This window comes from Lissotriton helveticus, chromosome 7 (genome assembly GCF_964261635.1).
Source record: "Lissotriton helveticus chromosome 7, aLisHel1.1, whole genome shotgun sequence".
In the NCBI taxonomy this organism is placed as follows: Eukaryota; Metazoa; Chordata; class Amphibia; order Caudata; family Salamandridae; genus Lissotriton; species Lissotriton helveticus.
This window is the reverse complement of record NC_136068.1, coordinates 51,275,201-51,289,551: the sequence shown is the minus strand read 5'-3', so window position 1 is coordinate 51,289,551 and position 14,351 is coordinate 51,275,201.

The following is a 14,351-nucleotide window of genomic DNA, read 5'->3' as shown; positions in this document are numbered from 1 at the left end:
TCACGTAGTCAGCGAGCAGGAAACTGTCCGCCTCGTGACCCTTTAGGTCCCAAGCCTTACGGAAGATGCATGTTCCTTTCATGCATCTTCTATGACTGGGGGAAATGACACTGCGAAGGCAGATGGCTCCGCTTAAGGGTAATCTTCCCACGGAGGCCTATTGTTTCAGCCTTGCATGCGCTCGGCTTGAATCCTTTGATCCTGTGATTATGCCTTCCGATATTACCCTCACACTCTCTCCTCTACTGTTGTCTGAGTTCCTTGCAGCTGTTCTTGTCTCTACCCTCATCCTTTTACAACTATAGTGGAATGTGCCTAATGGTGAGAAGATGTGCATTTACAATTGGGAACCGGCAAACGGTATTATCAGTTTGTTCCGGGTTTCCGATGCCATGAATGAAGCCTTTGAAGTTTACTGTGGGAACTGAGTTGTAACCTTTAGTTCGTAATGTTAGTCTATGTCGAAAACTAGTATAAAAGGAGCGACCCACATATGCAATTTGAAGCAGACTCTCAGAACTTACAATTCGTTGTACTTCTTGTGACTTTTGCCTCCCTGCAGTAATAAACGCTGATCTTTGACGCCGAAGGAAGTGTCCCGTGTCTCTGTCACTTGTGCGCCGAACAGGTATCCCATGAAGGTTATAGGTGTTGTTCCCTGGCACCGCTGGTCTGTTAAAAGTCCAGTCCTTCAGTTGGCGCCCAACGTGGGGCGACATCAGCGGTACCGGTCCAAAGCCTGACGATCGTGAGGAACTTCGTGTGAAATCTCCGACGAAAAGGTGCACCCCGCTTCATCGATCCTGTTGTCGAAATAAGTGGTCCGAAGATTTTTCCCGCGAAGATTCCCGCCTCCTGACGGCTGCGACGGACCGATGCCCTGACTGTCGACCTGTTTCGGTGCCCGGCGTAGACCTTTCGTACAAGCGAGACGATAGACGGGCCTTCCTGGTGACGCCATTGTGCTCTCAGTTAAGTATTTTGGTGGGTCGCTCCCAGTGTCCTTAGTTGTTGTTGAGCTTATTGAAGCTTTGTTGTATGCATGGTTCCATTGCATTTGTGGTTCTTAGTTGTGGTTCTTAGTGGTTATTTGACAGTTGCAATTGCCAAAAACCGAGGGTTTTGTGTTTCACGAAGATTTAGCACTTCGGTAACCCTTGAAGTTTGATACTAGGTTAGTGTGCACGATGCCTAGCCATAGTGGTTTTCTTGGTTTCTTCAAATGTTGCGCTATGGATTCCCGGTTGGAGGACTCGTGTCCGATACCTCCAGTTGGAACTCCGATATATGAGCTCTACAGTCGACACGGTGTGGGCCCTATTATATATAATAAATACTGGGTCCGTTACACGAAAAAGGATGGTGTCCTTAGTTGGCCACCACATGGAAGTTTTGATCTCACGATCTTAGATAATCTTGAAGCTAAATTGTTTAAAAAGAAAGCTAGGCCAGCTATGTTTGATTCCTTCCGGTTGTGGCGTAAAGAGGCCAAACAGAAAGAAATCAAACAGTCTAAAAAGAATAAAAGAGATGGTATGGCTCCGATAATGCAACTTGTACGACAATGTCAGCGAGATAGAGAAGAATCAGAAATTGAAGTTTCTACTAGATTACACCACATGAGGATAGACAAATGTTATCCGGCTTTACCAGCCAGTCCTGATAAGAAAGAGGAGGACCCTAAGGAGGATCCCCTGTTAACGTATTTCATGAACTCGCCACCTCCATATGCACAGGGTGCTACGGCTCCTGTCGTTCCTCCTGTAGTTCCTCCAGTAGTCCCTCCTGTTGTTCCGGCGGCTACTGGCCAGCCTGTTGCCAGTCCTGCATTCGTTCCTCCTACAGCTCCCGTGCCTTTACCTCCTCAGCCTCTTATCACTGCCACCCCGACTACCTTGCCTGCTCCTACTATGCCTACCTTCACTTCTAATATTGTTGCTCCTGTCCTTCTTTCTTCTTCTCCTTCTGTTCGTAATCGAATCCCTAACGCTGTTGCTACCCTTTATTCACCGCTCACTGGCCAGTTATTTCCGTCTGATCTTTCCGAAACTCCCCAGAGACGGAGTCAGATCCCTAGTGGAAGGGAGAAAGAGACTTTAGTGACTATGGCACATAGATGGATAAGACACCCTGCTAACTACATTCCACGCATGGTTTTCGACACGTTTTCTCAGTTTAATGAGCCTACGCAGAGATTCGTGTTTGAAGAAATGTGTAACTTTTTGAGGGAAGAATGGTATAATAATGATGTAGATAATGTACCGCCCGATATAACTGAGCTTCAGAGTCAATTTTCGAATGGTATGATTGTAGGTGGAGATGTACGACGTGCCTTAGAGCGATTGTTAGCTCATAGGTCGACAGTGCCTTCTCAAGTATCGTTTGATGACGACTCTGAGAATTGGAAAGCGGCTCCTGGTCAGTATCCTATGAGAGAGGTTCCGCCACTTTGGGTGCCTGGTGATCCTGGTGCTCACCCTCCGGTCTTACCGCACTTTCGAAGAGTTTGGATACACCTCCCATGGAAACGATCAGAAGTTTTGCAAGTAAAGCAATCTTTACCTGATCCACGTAAGAATCCGGCTGGTTATTATAAGGAACTATCCCAATTGGTGGAAGCTTCTGTTATGAACCTTGCCGACATCGACATGTTGTTTGGTAATGTTGTACCACAACCAGTTTGGGCGAAAATTCGCCAAGCAAATCACGCAAATGAGTTAGGTGGTGATTGGGCTGCACTAATAGCGGCTGATGCATTACAAGTTGGCGGGGCTAAGCCTGAGCAGTTGATTTTAGATTTACCTCAGAAAATCATTACACTTATGAAAACTCTCATGCCAGCGATGAGGGTGAACTGGGATAAATTATCAGCCTGTAAGCAAAAGAAAGACGAGAGTGTCTCGGATTTCTTTACAAGGTTTGAGGAAGCGTTTGTCGACCACAGCGGTCAGGACATGGGCTCCGAGGGAGGTCAGCGGTTATTTGTCGACAAGTTCGTGTCGAATTTGTTGCCTGAGCTATGCAACAAATTGAAGAATTCAGAAAGTGCATGGGCTGTTTCAACCACCGCACAGATATTAGCGACGGCTCAATACTACGAGAATAGGGAAAAGGAAGACAGTGATCGTGCAGATAAGAAAACGAAGGAGCTCAAAACAAAGGTTTTGTTGCAGCAAGCGTATCCTCCGCGATCAAATCAAAATGATTCGCAACAGCCGTATCGACCACGAGCACAGCCCAATAGGATGCAGCCACGCTCTGACAATTTTGACTATAGATCTTCACTTGGGTATAATCAGTGCGCATATTGTAGGCGGGAGGGCCATATCAAGTATGATTGTCCTGCTCTACGTGATCGCCTTAATGGTGTGTCGACTAGAGGGGGTCGTGGTGACCCCCAACAGTCATCTCGAGGTAGAGGCCGTGGTAACGCTCAAAGTCAGAACGAGCGCCCTCTTACTTCATCGGATGCAAATAATTGTTTTGATCAGCGCAATGTGAAGTTCGATAGATCGGCACAGTACCATGTGGACGATTATTACACGGAACATGAGATTGTGTCAGACGACCGTTACTAGGACAGCCATCGACAAAGAGAGGGAGTAGTGTCAGTTCCGGTTGATCAGAGAGGGCCTTACGTTGCAGTTGCCACATCTGGCGTCGTTGAGCCTTTTCTGTTAGACACTGGTGCAATGAAAAGTTCCATCATGCATTCAAAACTCCCTGGCGCACCTTTGTCCGGCTTAACAAATGTTTCCATTGGATTCTCTGGCGCCCCGGTTAGCAATCCTGTCTCCAGCCCTTTGCCCCTTACTATTGGTCCTCGTGAGCTGGAGGCTCCATTGATTCTATCTACTGGTTGTGGTGAGAATCTCTTGGGTCTGGATTTGTTAAAACGGTTATATGCGACTTTGTATTGCTCTCCTGAGGGAGTGGAGCTTACATTAGGTCGGAGAGTAATTTCTCCTATGTACTTATCGATCGATAAATTCCCACCGGAATTGAGCTCCCTTCCTGCGTCTCTATGGGCCACGGGTCCCAATGACGTGGGCCTACTGGACATCCCTCCTTATGTGATCCAATTGAAACCGAATGTACGACTGCCACGTATACCTCAATATCGTATCTCTCTTGATGGTGAGCGAGCGCTATTGGCGATTGTTCACGACTTGATCCAAAAGGATGTCATTGAAAAGACTCGGGGAAATGTGTGTAACAGTCCTGTGCTACCAATTCTAAAACGAACTGATCCATCTAAACCTCCTGTGTATCGTTTCATAATCGATCTAAGAGAAGTGAATAAAATTGTGATTCCACAGTTTCCCGTGGTCCCTGATATCACGGCTTTGTTGACCCTGATTCCAGCCTCTGCCTCCTGGTTCACGGTGATCGATCTAAAGAATGCTTTCTTTAGCATCCCAATCGCTGAGGAAAGCAGAGACCTATTCGGATTCACATTAGGTGGTCGCAGTTTTAGGCTAAAACGCGCTCCACAGGGCTACTGTGAGAGTCCGTCAATATACAGTCAAGCACTTAAAAGTCAGCTTGATGCCTTTGTGTTACCAGCAGGTGCGGCTTTGATTCAGTATGTTGATGACCTATTAGTAGCTGCAGATACTGAGATTATTTGCAGAACTGCTACCGTTTCGTTGTTACACCATTTGTGTGACTTACATCATAAGGTGTCACCTTCTAAGCTGCAATATTGTTGTCAAGAAGTAACCTACTTAGGTCACTTATTGTCAAAAGAAGGGAGAAGGTTCACCCCAGAGAGAATTGCAGCGATTGCTCGAATGACTGTGCCAAGAACTCAGAGAGATGTACGTGCCTTTTTAGGTATTACGTCATACTGCAGACAATGGATTCCAAATTTTTCATTATTGGCGAAACCATTGTTAGCTCTCACGTGCAAAGACGTCCCGACTCCTTTGCCTTGGACTGAAGAGTGTCAGAAAGGGTTTTCTGAATTACGTGATGCGTTGTGTTCGGCTCCTGTGTTAGGGACTCCTGACTACAGTAAGCCGTTTACACTATACGTTCACGAAAGGGATGGTTGCGCGTTGAGTGTTTTGACGCAACACTTTGGCGATAAGCAACAACCATGTTCATATTTTTCCTCAACCTTAGATCCAGTGGCTAGAGCATTGCCGAGTTGTTTAAAAGCGACAGCAGCTGCGGTATCCATTCGACAGTCTGCTGGTTTGGTCATGAATAACATGCTTACGGTAATGGTTCCACACGCAGTCGATACTCTCTTGAACCGGACAAAAACTCAGCACTTGACGAGTGCAAGGTTGTCTGGCTACGAGCTGACGCTCTTGGCAAGTCATATATGGATAAAACGTTGTAATGTGTTAAATCCAGCAACTTTGCTACCGAGTGGCATGGAATCAGATGATGTAGCACCGCATGACTGTTATTTAAGAACCGAGGAGGAGACAAAAGGTCGTGTCGACCTGAAAAACACTCCGTTGGTAGATCCCGATGGTACTTTGTATGTGGATGGTTCGTGTTTTAAGTTGCCAAATGGTGATGTAACGACTGCGTATGCTGTAGTGACGTTGAGTACGGTTGTGGAAATTGCGAGATTGAGTCAGAATTCGGCCCAAGCGGCCGAGTTAATTGCATTGACGAGAGCGTGTGTGCTGTCTAGGGGAAAACGGGTGAATGTGTTTACCGACAGCCAGTATGCATTTGGTGTGGCGCATAGTTTTGGGCGTTTGTGGAGAGAACGTGGATTCTTTACGTCACATGGCACGAAGATTCAGCATGGACAACTTGTGAAAGATCTTTTGGAAGCACTTACGTTGCCAACAGAAGTGGCAATAGTTAAATGTAGTGCGCATCGGAAAGTGACGGATGATGTTGGCCGTGGTAATGCGTTTGCGGATGAGACTGCCAAGAAGACTGCTAGAGATTTGACAAACCGAATGTATGTTGCAAGTCCAGTGAGATGGCCGGCAGAATCTAGTATTCGTGAGGACACAGTTGAGAGTGTGAAGGAGATACAGAATGAGGCTACTGAAATGGAAAAGACTCGATGGAAAGAAAGCACTGGGAAATTAGACGAGACTGGATGTTGGGTTGATTTGTCAGAGAAACAGAGATGGATGTTACCGGATGCGTATGTACTTGCTGTTGTTACGATGGCTCATGGCACAGCACATATTAGCTCGAAAGGCATATGTAAGTTGTTGTCTCCTGTATGGAAGAATGATGGGATCAGTAAGTGTGCGGAAAGAGTGGTCAAGAATTGTATGGTGTGTCTGATGTATAACCCTGGTAAGGGCACTCCCACTCCACCTGGTCATTTCGCTCCCCCTACGTATCCATTTGAGGTTATTCAGTTAGATTTCATCCACATGGAGAGATGCAACAATTTGAAATATGTCTTAGTTGTGGTTTGTGCATTCTCCAGATGGATTGAAGCTTACCCTCTTAAGGATAATACTGCCCTATCCACAGCAAAAGTTCTGCTCAAAGAGTATTGTACTAGGTATGGAATGCCTCGGGTTGTATGGTCGGACAACGGAAGTGAGTTTGTGGGAAGTGTGATGAAGAGTGTGTGACGTGGTCTTGGTATCAATCAAAAATTCCACAGTGCCAATCATCCACAATCAGCGGGTTTGGTAGAAGGATACAACGGTACCCTGAAACTAAAACTTGCAAAAATTCAGGCAACTACTGGCTTATCATGGCCTGACGCTCTGCCCCTAGCTCTTTTATCGACAAGGGCGACCGTGCACTCTCGAGTAGGGCTTAGCCCATATGAAATTGTGTTCGGTCGACCTGCTAATGTTTGGGGGGTTCCGAGGCCTAAAGAGTTTGATAGGATTGAATATCCAATGTTGATTGACTATCTTTATGATCTGACTGCTAAATTGAGTTTGATTCATCAACAGGTCTTTGAGGCACCAGTGAATGAGGCACGGTGACCAGTGAATGATGCACAATGTCTAGTGAATGAGGCATGGTGATCAGTGAATGAGGCACAGTGACCAGTGAATGAGGCACGGTGACCAGTGAATGAGGCACAGTGACCAGTGAATGAGGCAATGTGACCAGTGAATGAGGCACGGTGACCAGTGAATGATGCACGGTGACCAGTGAATGAGGCACGGTGACCAGTGAATGAGGCACAGTGACCAGTGAATGAGGCACGATGACCAGTGAATGATGCACGGTGACCAGTGAATGAGGCACGGTGACCAGTGAATGAGGCACAGTGACCAGTGAATGAAGCACGGTGACCAGTGAATGAGGCACAGTGACCAGTGAATGAGGCACGGTGACCAGTGAATGATGCAAGGTGACCAGTGAAGGAGGCACAGTGACCAGTGAATGAGGCACGGTGACCAGTGAATGAGGCACAGTGACCAGTGAATGAGGCACTGTGACCAGTGAATGAGGCACAGTGACCAATGAATGAGGCAGGGTGACCAGTGAATGAGGTATCGTGATCAGTGACTGAGGCACTGTGACCAGTGAATGAAGCACAGTGACCAGTGAATGAGGCACTGTGACCAGTGAATGAGGCACTGTGACCAGTTAATGAAGCACAGCGACCAGTGAATGAGGCAATGTGACCAGTGAATGAGGCACTGTGACCAGTGAATGAGGCACGGTGACAAGTGAATGATGCACGGTGACCAGTGAATGAGGCACTGTGACCAGTGAATGAGGCACAGTGACCAGTGAATGAGGCACAGTGACCAGTGAATGAGGCACAGTGACCAGTGAATGAGGCACTGTGACCAGTGAATGAGGCACGGTGACCAGTGAATGAGGCACGGTGACCAGTGAATGAGGCACGGTGACCAGTGAATGATGCACGGTGACCAGTGAATGAGGCACAGTGACCAGTGAATGAGGCACGGTGACCAGTGAATGAGGCACAGTGACCAGTGACTGAGGCACGGTGACCAGTGAATGATGCACGGTGACCAGTGAATGAGGCACGGTGACCAGTGAATGAGGCACAGTGACCAGTGAATGAGGCACGGTGACCAATGAATGAGGCACGGTGTAACGACTTGCGTTGTAACAACCGCGTTGTAATGGAACGCGTTGTAAAAGTGTGCGTCGTAATGACGTACATCCTTGTGGAGATAGAGCCCCCTAGAGCATTGCTGGAGCTGCATCGTGCTTGTGCAGCTTTTACGGCACAGATGCATGACGCATCTGTGCTGTTTTTGCCCCATGGTGCGCCGCATTGTAAATGCGGCGCATCCAGGGTGGCGGAGCTGCGGCGCATAATTACTGGCGCATCCCTGCTGATATGCAGGGATGCGCCAGTAATTGTAAATCTGCCTCTTTATTTTTTTAGCTATTATTATTTTTCTTTTTTAAACAAAGGAAGTATAATCTCAGATGGTTCCTTAGTAGTAATTACTGACAGTGGGTGACCTTGTCGACAAAAATGAGTTCGTATTTGGGGAGGGCTTTGTAATTAAGGGATGCCCTTGTCAAGGTGATAAGTCTCAACATTTAAACATGAAATGCACTTCAGTCGGTAGTAATCGGAGGATCTTCCAGCCAAGTGAGGTGAAAACGAGACTAAAGCAGCGATGGTTAAAAAAAAAGATAACTTAACCAGCAGATGTGTATATGCATTCTTGTCTATTTTTTCTGGGCACAGAGGATTGTTTTCTGTCAAGTGCAGTACAAACACACCAGGCCGCCTTTCGAGTGCTGGTTCTACCATGTGAGAGGTAGGTAGGGCACCCGTAGAATTGGGGCACGCAGGACTGTATATTAGTTCTCTTTTGGGGGGGTTGAAAGGAGATGAGTGGCTCACATCTGTCTAGAAATTCAAAAAAAGAGGGGGGGAGGTAGAGGAAAGAGCAGCTAGGTTCGCCCTCCACAGCCAAGTATACGTAAAAAAACAATCTGAAATATCAGATCAAAAGAACCTAGCTTACAAAAATGAGTCACTTTCAGCGTTGGATGTGGCTCGAAAGAAAAAGGGGGAAAAATATCCTTTTTCTTTAGTCCCCTCACTCACCAGAGTTTCCTCACGATGACATGCTTCATCATAGGGGCTTCCCAACCCGCTGCGGGTTGAGGCGTGCTACAACTAACGTCACTACATAGGAGCACTTTTTAATTGTAGACTATGTGTCGTGTCATGTGAAAAAAGGGAAAGTGAGTGGAGTGGTGTAAATTAAAAGTATCCTACTAGTGGGCGGGAAAAAACTTTATTCGTGCTCCTAGCGGATATATTAAAAGTGGAGTGGTTCTCTAGGTGAGCTGATTCTATTATGAGAATAGGACCCTAGTAGAAAGCCAACTAGTTTCGAGCTGTACCCCTCAGCTCTTCTTCAGGACGTCACAGGGTCCAGCCCTGTGAGTACCACTCCAAAAAAGTGAAATATATGCCTATCAATGAGCATGAGTCTATATATACATACGACTCTTTTGCAATTCAGTGGCATATGTTTTTTCGAGGCTCTAATGGGCCTCTGGTCATTCGAGGGAAAGAAAGGGAAGTCCGCGAAACCATTTGATACGGAGCTCTTCCTCGCTGTAAAACCTAATCGGCATCCCTCGAGGGGACTAAAGAAAAAGGATATTTTCCCCCTTTTTCTTTCGAGCCACATCCAACGCTGAGAGTGACTCATTTTCGTAAGCTAGGTTCTTTTGGTCTGATATTTCGGATTGTTTTTTTACGTCACATCTGTCTAGGCCACAAAGGTCACCTCACATCTAAGCAGTAGCAGGCACTGCACATGGGTCCGACCACGCTGTATTACCTATGAGCAGCAGACACCTTGGTCCCACTGACTGCACAACTCATTTCAACCCATTTGCGGGAGTATATAGTTGCATTTGAATAAATAAAAGGCATTGTCATTTATAATGCCAATAGCTCAAACTCTCTCAAATGCGAGACCTGTAGCATTGCAAATGCTTGTTCCACTTTCATCTAGTTGCAGCCAAAGGACCCTATTCACAAATTGCATTTTGTAGTACGTTTAGTAGCTCTTCAAAGGTACTACTAAAAATACTACGAAATGCTATTCACAAAGGTATCTATGGAGGTCTCGGCTTCTGCATCTCTTATCTTTTATGTGCAGACATCTCTATACAGGTACACGTACGGTTTAATAGTAAATGTGGGAGGTACAGGGGAGTGGGTGGAAATTGGATGGAAAATGGGGAATATAATAATAATCCACATTTGTAAAGCGCGAACAATCACCCGTAAGTGTCTCCAGGCGCTGGGGGCCATCGGGAAGATTAAGCAAGCTATTGCCCAGAGTCGCATGGTGCTGGACTAATCTGCCGCCGGTCCCGGGGATCGAACCCTGATCCCTAGATTCCAGCATCAGTCGCCCTGGCTGCGGCACCACACCTCTCCCTGGTCAACTACAAAATAGGAGGGGTTAGAAGGAGGGAAGAATGAGGGGTTTAGGGAGGTCTAGGGAGGGTTTGTGGGGGGGGGGCATGAACACACCCACAATAGAGAAAGCCCATTGCCATTCACAAACTACTTCTCTATAGTTACTACAGCTAAAAAGGACTCAAAACAGCCTCTCTAATTTCCTATAGTGTCTTCCTTTTTTTTCTCCCATTGTCTCCCAAGCTACCAAGTCAAAGTCTGATGGTGAAACATTACTCCCAGTACCCAAAACCATGCACCTGTGGCCACCACCGGTAACCGCCTGATGAAAATAGGCACTGACACCTCTACCTTAAGGTTGTGATGTATTCCTATAGGTTCTGAATCGATCCCCCTATTCCTGACCCTATTCTGGTTAGCAAACTAACAAGTTAACTAAGTAATCAGCCCATGAGGCAGAAAACCCCCATGATGCAGATACCGTTATCTGACGCAGTCACACTACGGCACAGGAACGTGTTATCTGATTAGGTCATAACGCTTGCGATCTAATTAGACAAGCGATATTCCTCCAGCCCCTGATAAGGCATACGGAGTTCTCATAACAAATCAAACCTATGACAACCTGGGCAAAACCCTGCGGCCATTGTTTTGATTTCACCGAGAACTTCAGCAAAAGAATGTGCTAACGAGCAAGTCGTATGACATCCTTATTGACGTATCTATGTCCATCCTTACGTCAATCTCGGCACCTTAAAGGTATAAATATTACCGATATTGCCCTATGCAAACACACGCGTGGTGACGAGACGGAGCAGCCATACTTGCCGAAGCGAAGAGCAGAGCAGACCCCGCTGGCGCAGCCCCGCCTTTCTGACGCGCTGAGAGAAGCTGCTTTCTCCTGCCGAGAAATCCAGCACCGGCGTTTCTGGGTAGCCCTCGCAGGCAGCCTGGAATATCGAGATCAGAGACGAGAGATACCATCCCTCATTCAACCTAGATTCCAGGTACAGAACTGAATAACCCCTCACAGAGAATTCTTAAGTTATTCACTTGGCAAAAACAAACTTAACTTAAACTGTAACTATCTATTCCCGCCCACGCATTAGACTTAGGTCAGGTACACGGGGTAGGCGTATCTAGAAACACCAGTTGAGTACGTTTAGTCAAATGTATATGTGTATGTAATATATTTTATTCATTTTAAACATCTTATGGCTTAGAAACCATATCAATGTTTTTACAGTATTATTTTATACTGCTGCTTTTAATGTATGCACTTTACTTAACTATAAGTATTGCAATAATATCGATCCATTTCTCTTGTATGAGAAAAGAGACTGATCAATAAATAACACCCTTTTATTGAACACGCCCGTCTCTTCCTTTTCTCTACAATCTGATGAGACTAAGAATGCACGTACTGACTGAGTAAAATAAATTGCCTTTTGTTCACACGACTCTCGAGATATACTCTTGATTAGGGGAGAGCAAAGTTGTCATGTTCTATGGTTGTCAGAAACTAAATCCCTTCTTGTCTAATCAGGGAAGTTAAGTCCTCCTTGAACATTCGAGAAAGTTTCTAGTGAATTCTGAGCTAAGCTGGCAAACCCAAAACTTTAAGTCTAGTATCGACAGTAGTAGACCTAGTTAACGTCTGGTCTAGGCCTTTACTGCTGTAGGTATTATTCCAATGCGCAGAGCCTATTAGGATGATAGGAACTACACTACATGGCGCCCAACGCGTTTGGAAAGGGCGATAAAACTAACGTAAGATATTTAGAGTAACTCAGTCGTGCTTTCTCATTCAGACCCCTTTTCCCAAATACTCCAAAGACGTCTGGAGTGGGTGAAAGGTTATATCCGCCAGACCTCGCAGGAGGGAACTCCTATGTATGGTTCTTGGTACAAGTCAACGTTGAAGGATACACTGTTCCAAAATATTGTGCATCTAATCTTTCGTTTCCATAAGAAACCTGATCTGCAAACAAAAGAAATAACCATCCTGTCGGTAAAATGGACAGTGATGAAGAAAGAGAGGCAGTTAGATTAGCAACTGAACTCGCAGCAGCTGATGCTACCATGCAAGATGCAGACCCGGAGATAATACTCATCCCGGTCATCAAAAGGAAATCTATAACTTTAAAACTTATAGAAAATGGACTGACACCTAGGGGTGGTACAGTCATATTCGTAATTGAGGCACACGAATATCGGCAGACAGAGGTATACTATTCATGGATACATTTTCCAGCAGCAAACGCTGTAACAAAGTACTTCCACTATTACAAAATAGAGGAACCTCCTAATGAGTACACTCCTTTCGAGGAGGTGGAAGTACCACTCAAATTTCAAGAGCATTTGCTCTTATTTGATGGCGCCCTAAAACATAACAATCACATCACCAGGCTCGGTCCCTTAGGAAGACCAGGAGCAACGTGGCCGGTCCTAGCCGGATACACACCACATCCAGACATCAATGGGATGTCTGCAGCAGAGCTGTTAACACAGCTAAAACAACTAATAAAAATACACAGACAATTAGTCCAATATGTGATGCGGACTTCAACAATTCAGCCAGCGATTAAACTTCCACAGCTGACCCCTCACCAGGGGAACACAAATAAAATTACACCACAGAACATCCAATCCTGCCTAGGTAAAGTACCGGCTAAACGGGAACAAATACCATTTTGGCTAGCGCAGAAAATCACCCAAATAGAGGCGGTGTTTCCAGACACCACCCCGCTAGAAAAGCACAGGATTCTGACTATCTGTCTTCCAATGGGAATCGCACCACACATTGAGGACTGTGACACTTGGGGTACAGTCTTTGCTTCCATCTACACAAAAACGCACGGTGTTCCATCCATTTCGGTAATACCAGATGTGCTAAAACAAATTCAAGATGAATATGGTCCTGAACCCGCTTTAACTCTTGGTATGAAATTACTAAAAGACTTCAAGCAGGTCTCGGCTATATTATTAGCCAACATAAAGGGAGAAGCAGCAAATGTGGCGATCCGCCAGAGGTTAAAGGAGACAGATATAGCAGACCAACCAGCTGAAATTGCCAGAATCATAGAAAAATCCTATGAGGAACTAGGTAGAGATAGTTTAGGTGGAATACCAGTAAAACCGCAACTGATTGAAAGTCCTGAAAAAATATTTTTTAATAATAATTCTACATCACCAAAAAAGAACTGGGATGGAAACAAACAATCCAATCCTAAAGAAAAGAAATTCCAGTCCCGAGGAAGGTCTCCTAGGCGAAGAGGAAAATCTCCGAACCAAAGACACAGGTCACCTCAGAGTGACCCCTCTGGGAAAAGATATAACCTTAGAAATAGGGATAATATTAAAAAGCCTGATAGATATCAAGACATTGATACACGTCCCTCTCAATCTTTTCAGACTTCCTCGCAGAAATCGGAAAGAAGAGGACGATCAGAACAAAGAGAAGAGCACACCAAGTCCAAAGACAAGGAACCTGCTCAGCTAAAAAAAGAAATTACAATTTCCAAAAAAGAAGGTAGCGAGTATCAAGGTAGTTAACAATGCCGAGAATACTGAGGACACAACTGAAAAACGGAGAATGGGCTCAGACAATGCTAGACAGCGCAGCAGAAGTGAGCATAGCTCGCAAAGTCCTTATGAATCATCTGGAGACAGTGGACACGAATGAATATCTTCAAGTGGAAACTGCGGACTCTAGAGTTAGCAAACCTCACAAAATATACGAAATAACATTGCGTATAGAGGGAGATAAGACTAGGAAAATAAGGGGACTATTTTGGGATAATCTCTCCAAGGGCTATGATATCCTTCTAGCTGAAAAAGACTGGCCACCAGAGTTTGTAAGGGAGTGCCCTCATGGCGAAGAAGTAATTATGCCTGCCTTCTCAAATCATATCCCAATTCATAAAAAATACACACTTGCCAGAAAGTGGGCAGTAGCTCTAGCTCCTGCTTTATATAAAAATCACGTGGGATGGGATGAGGACTCTCC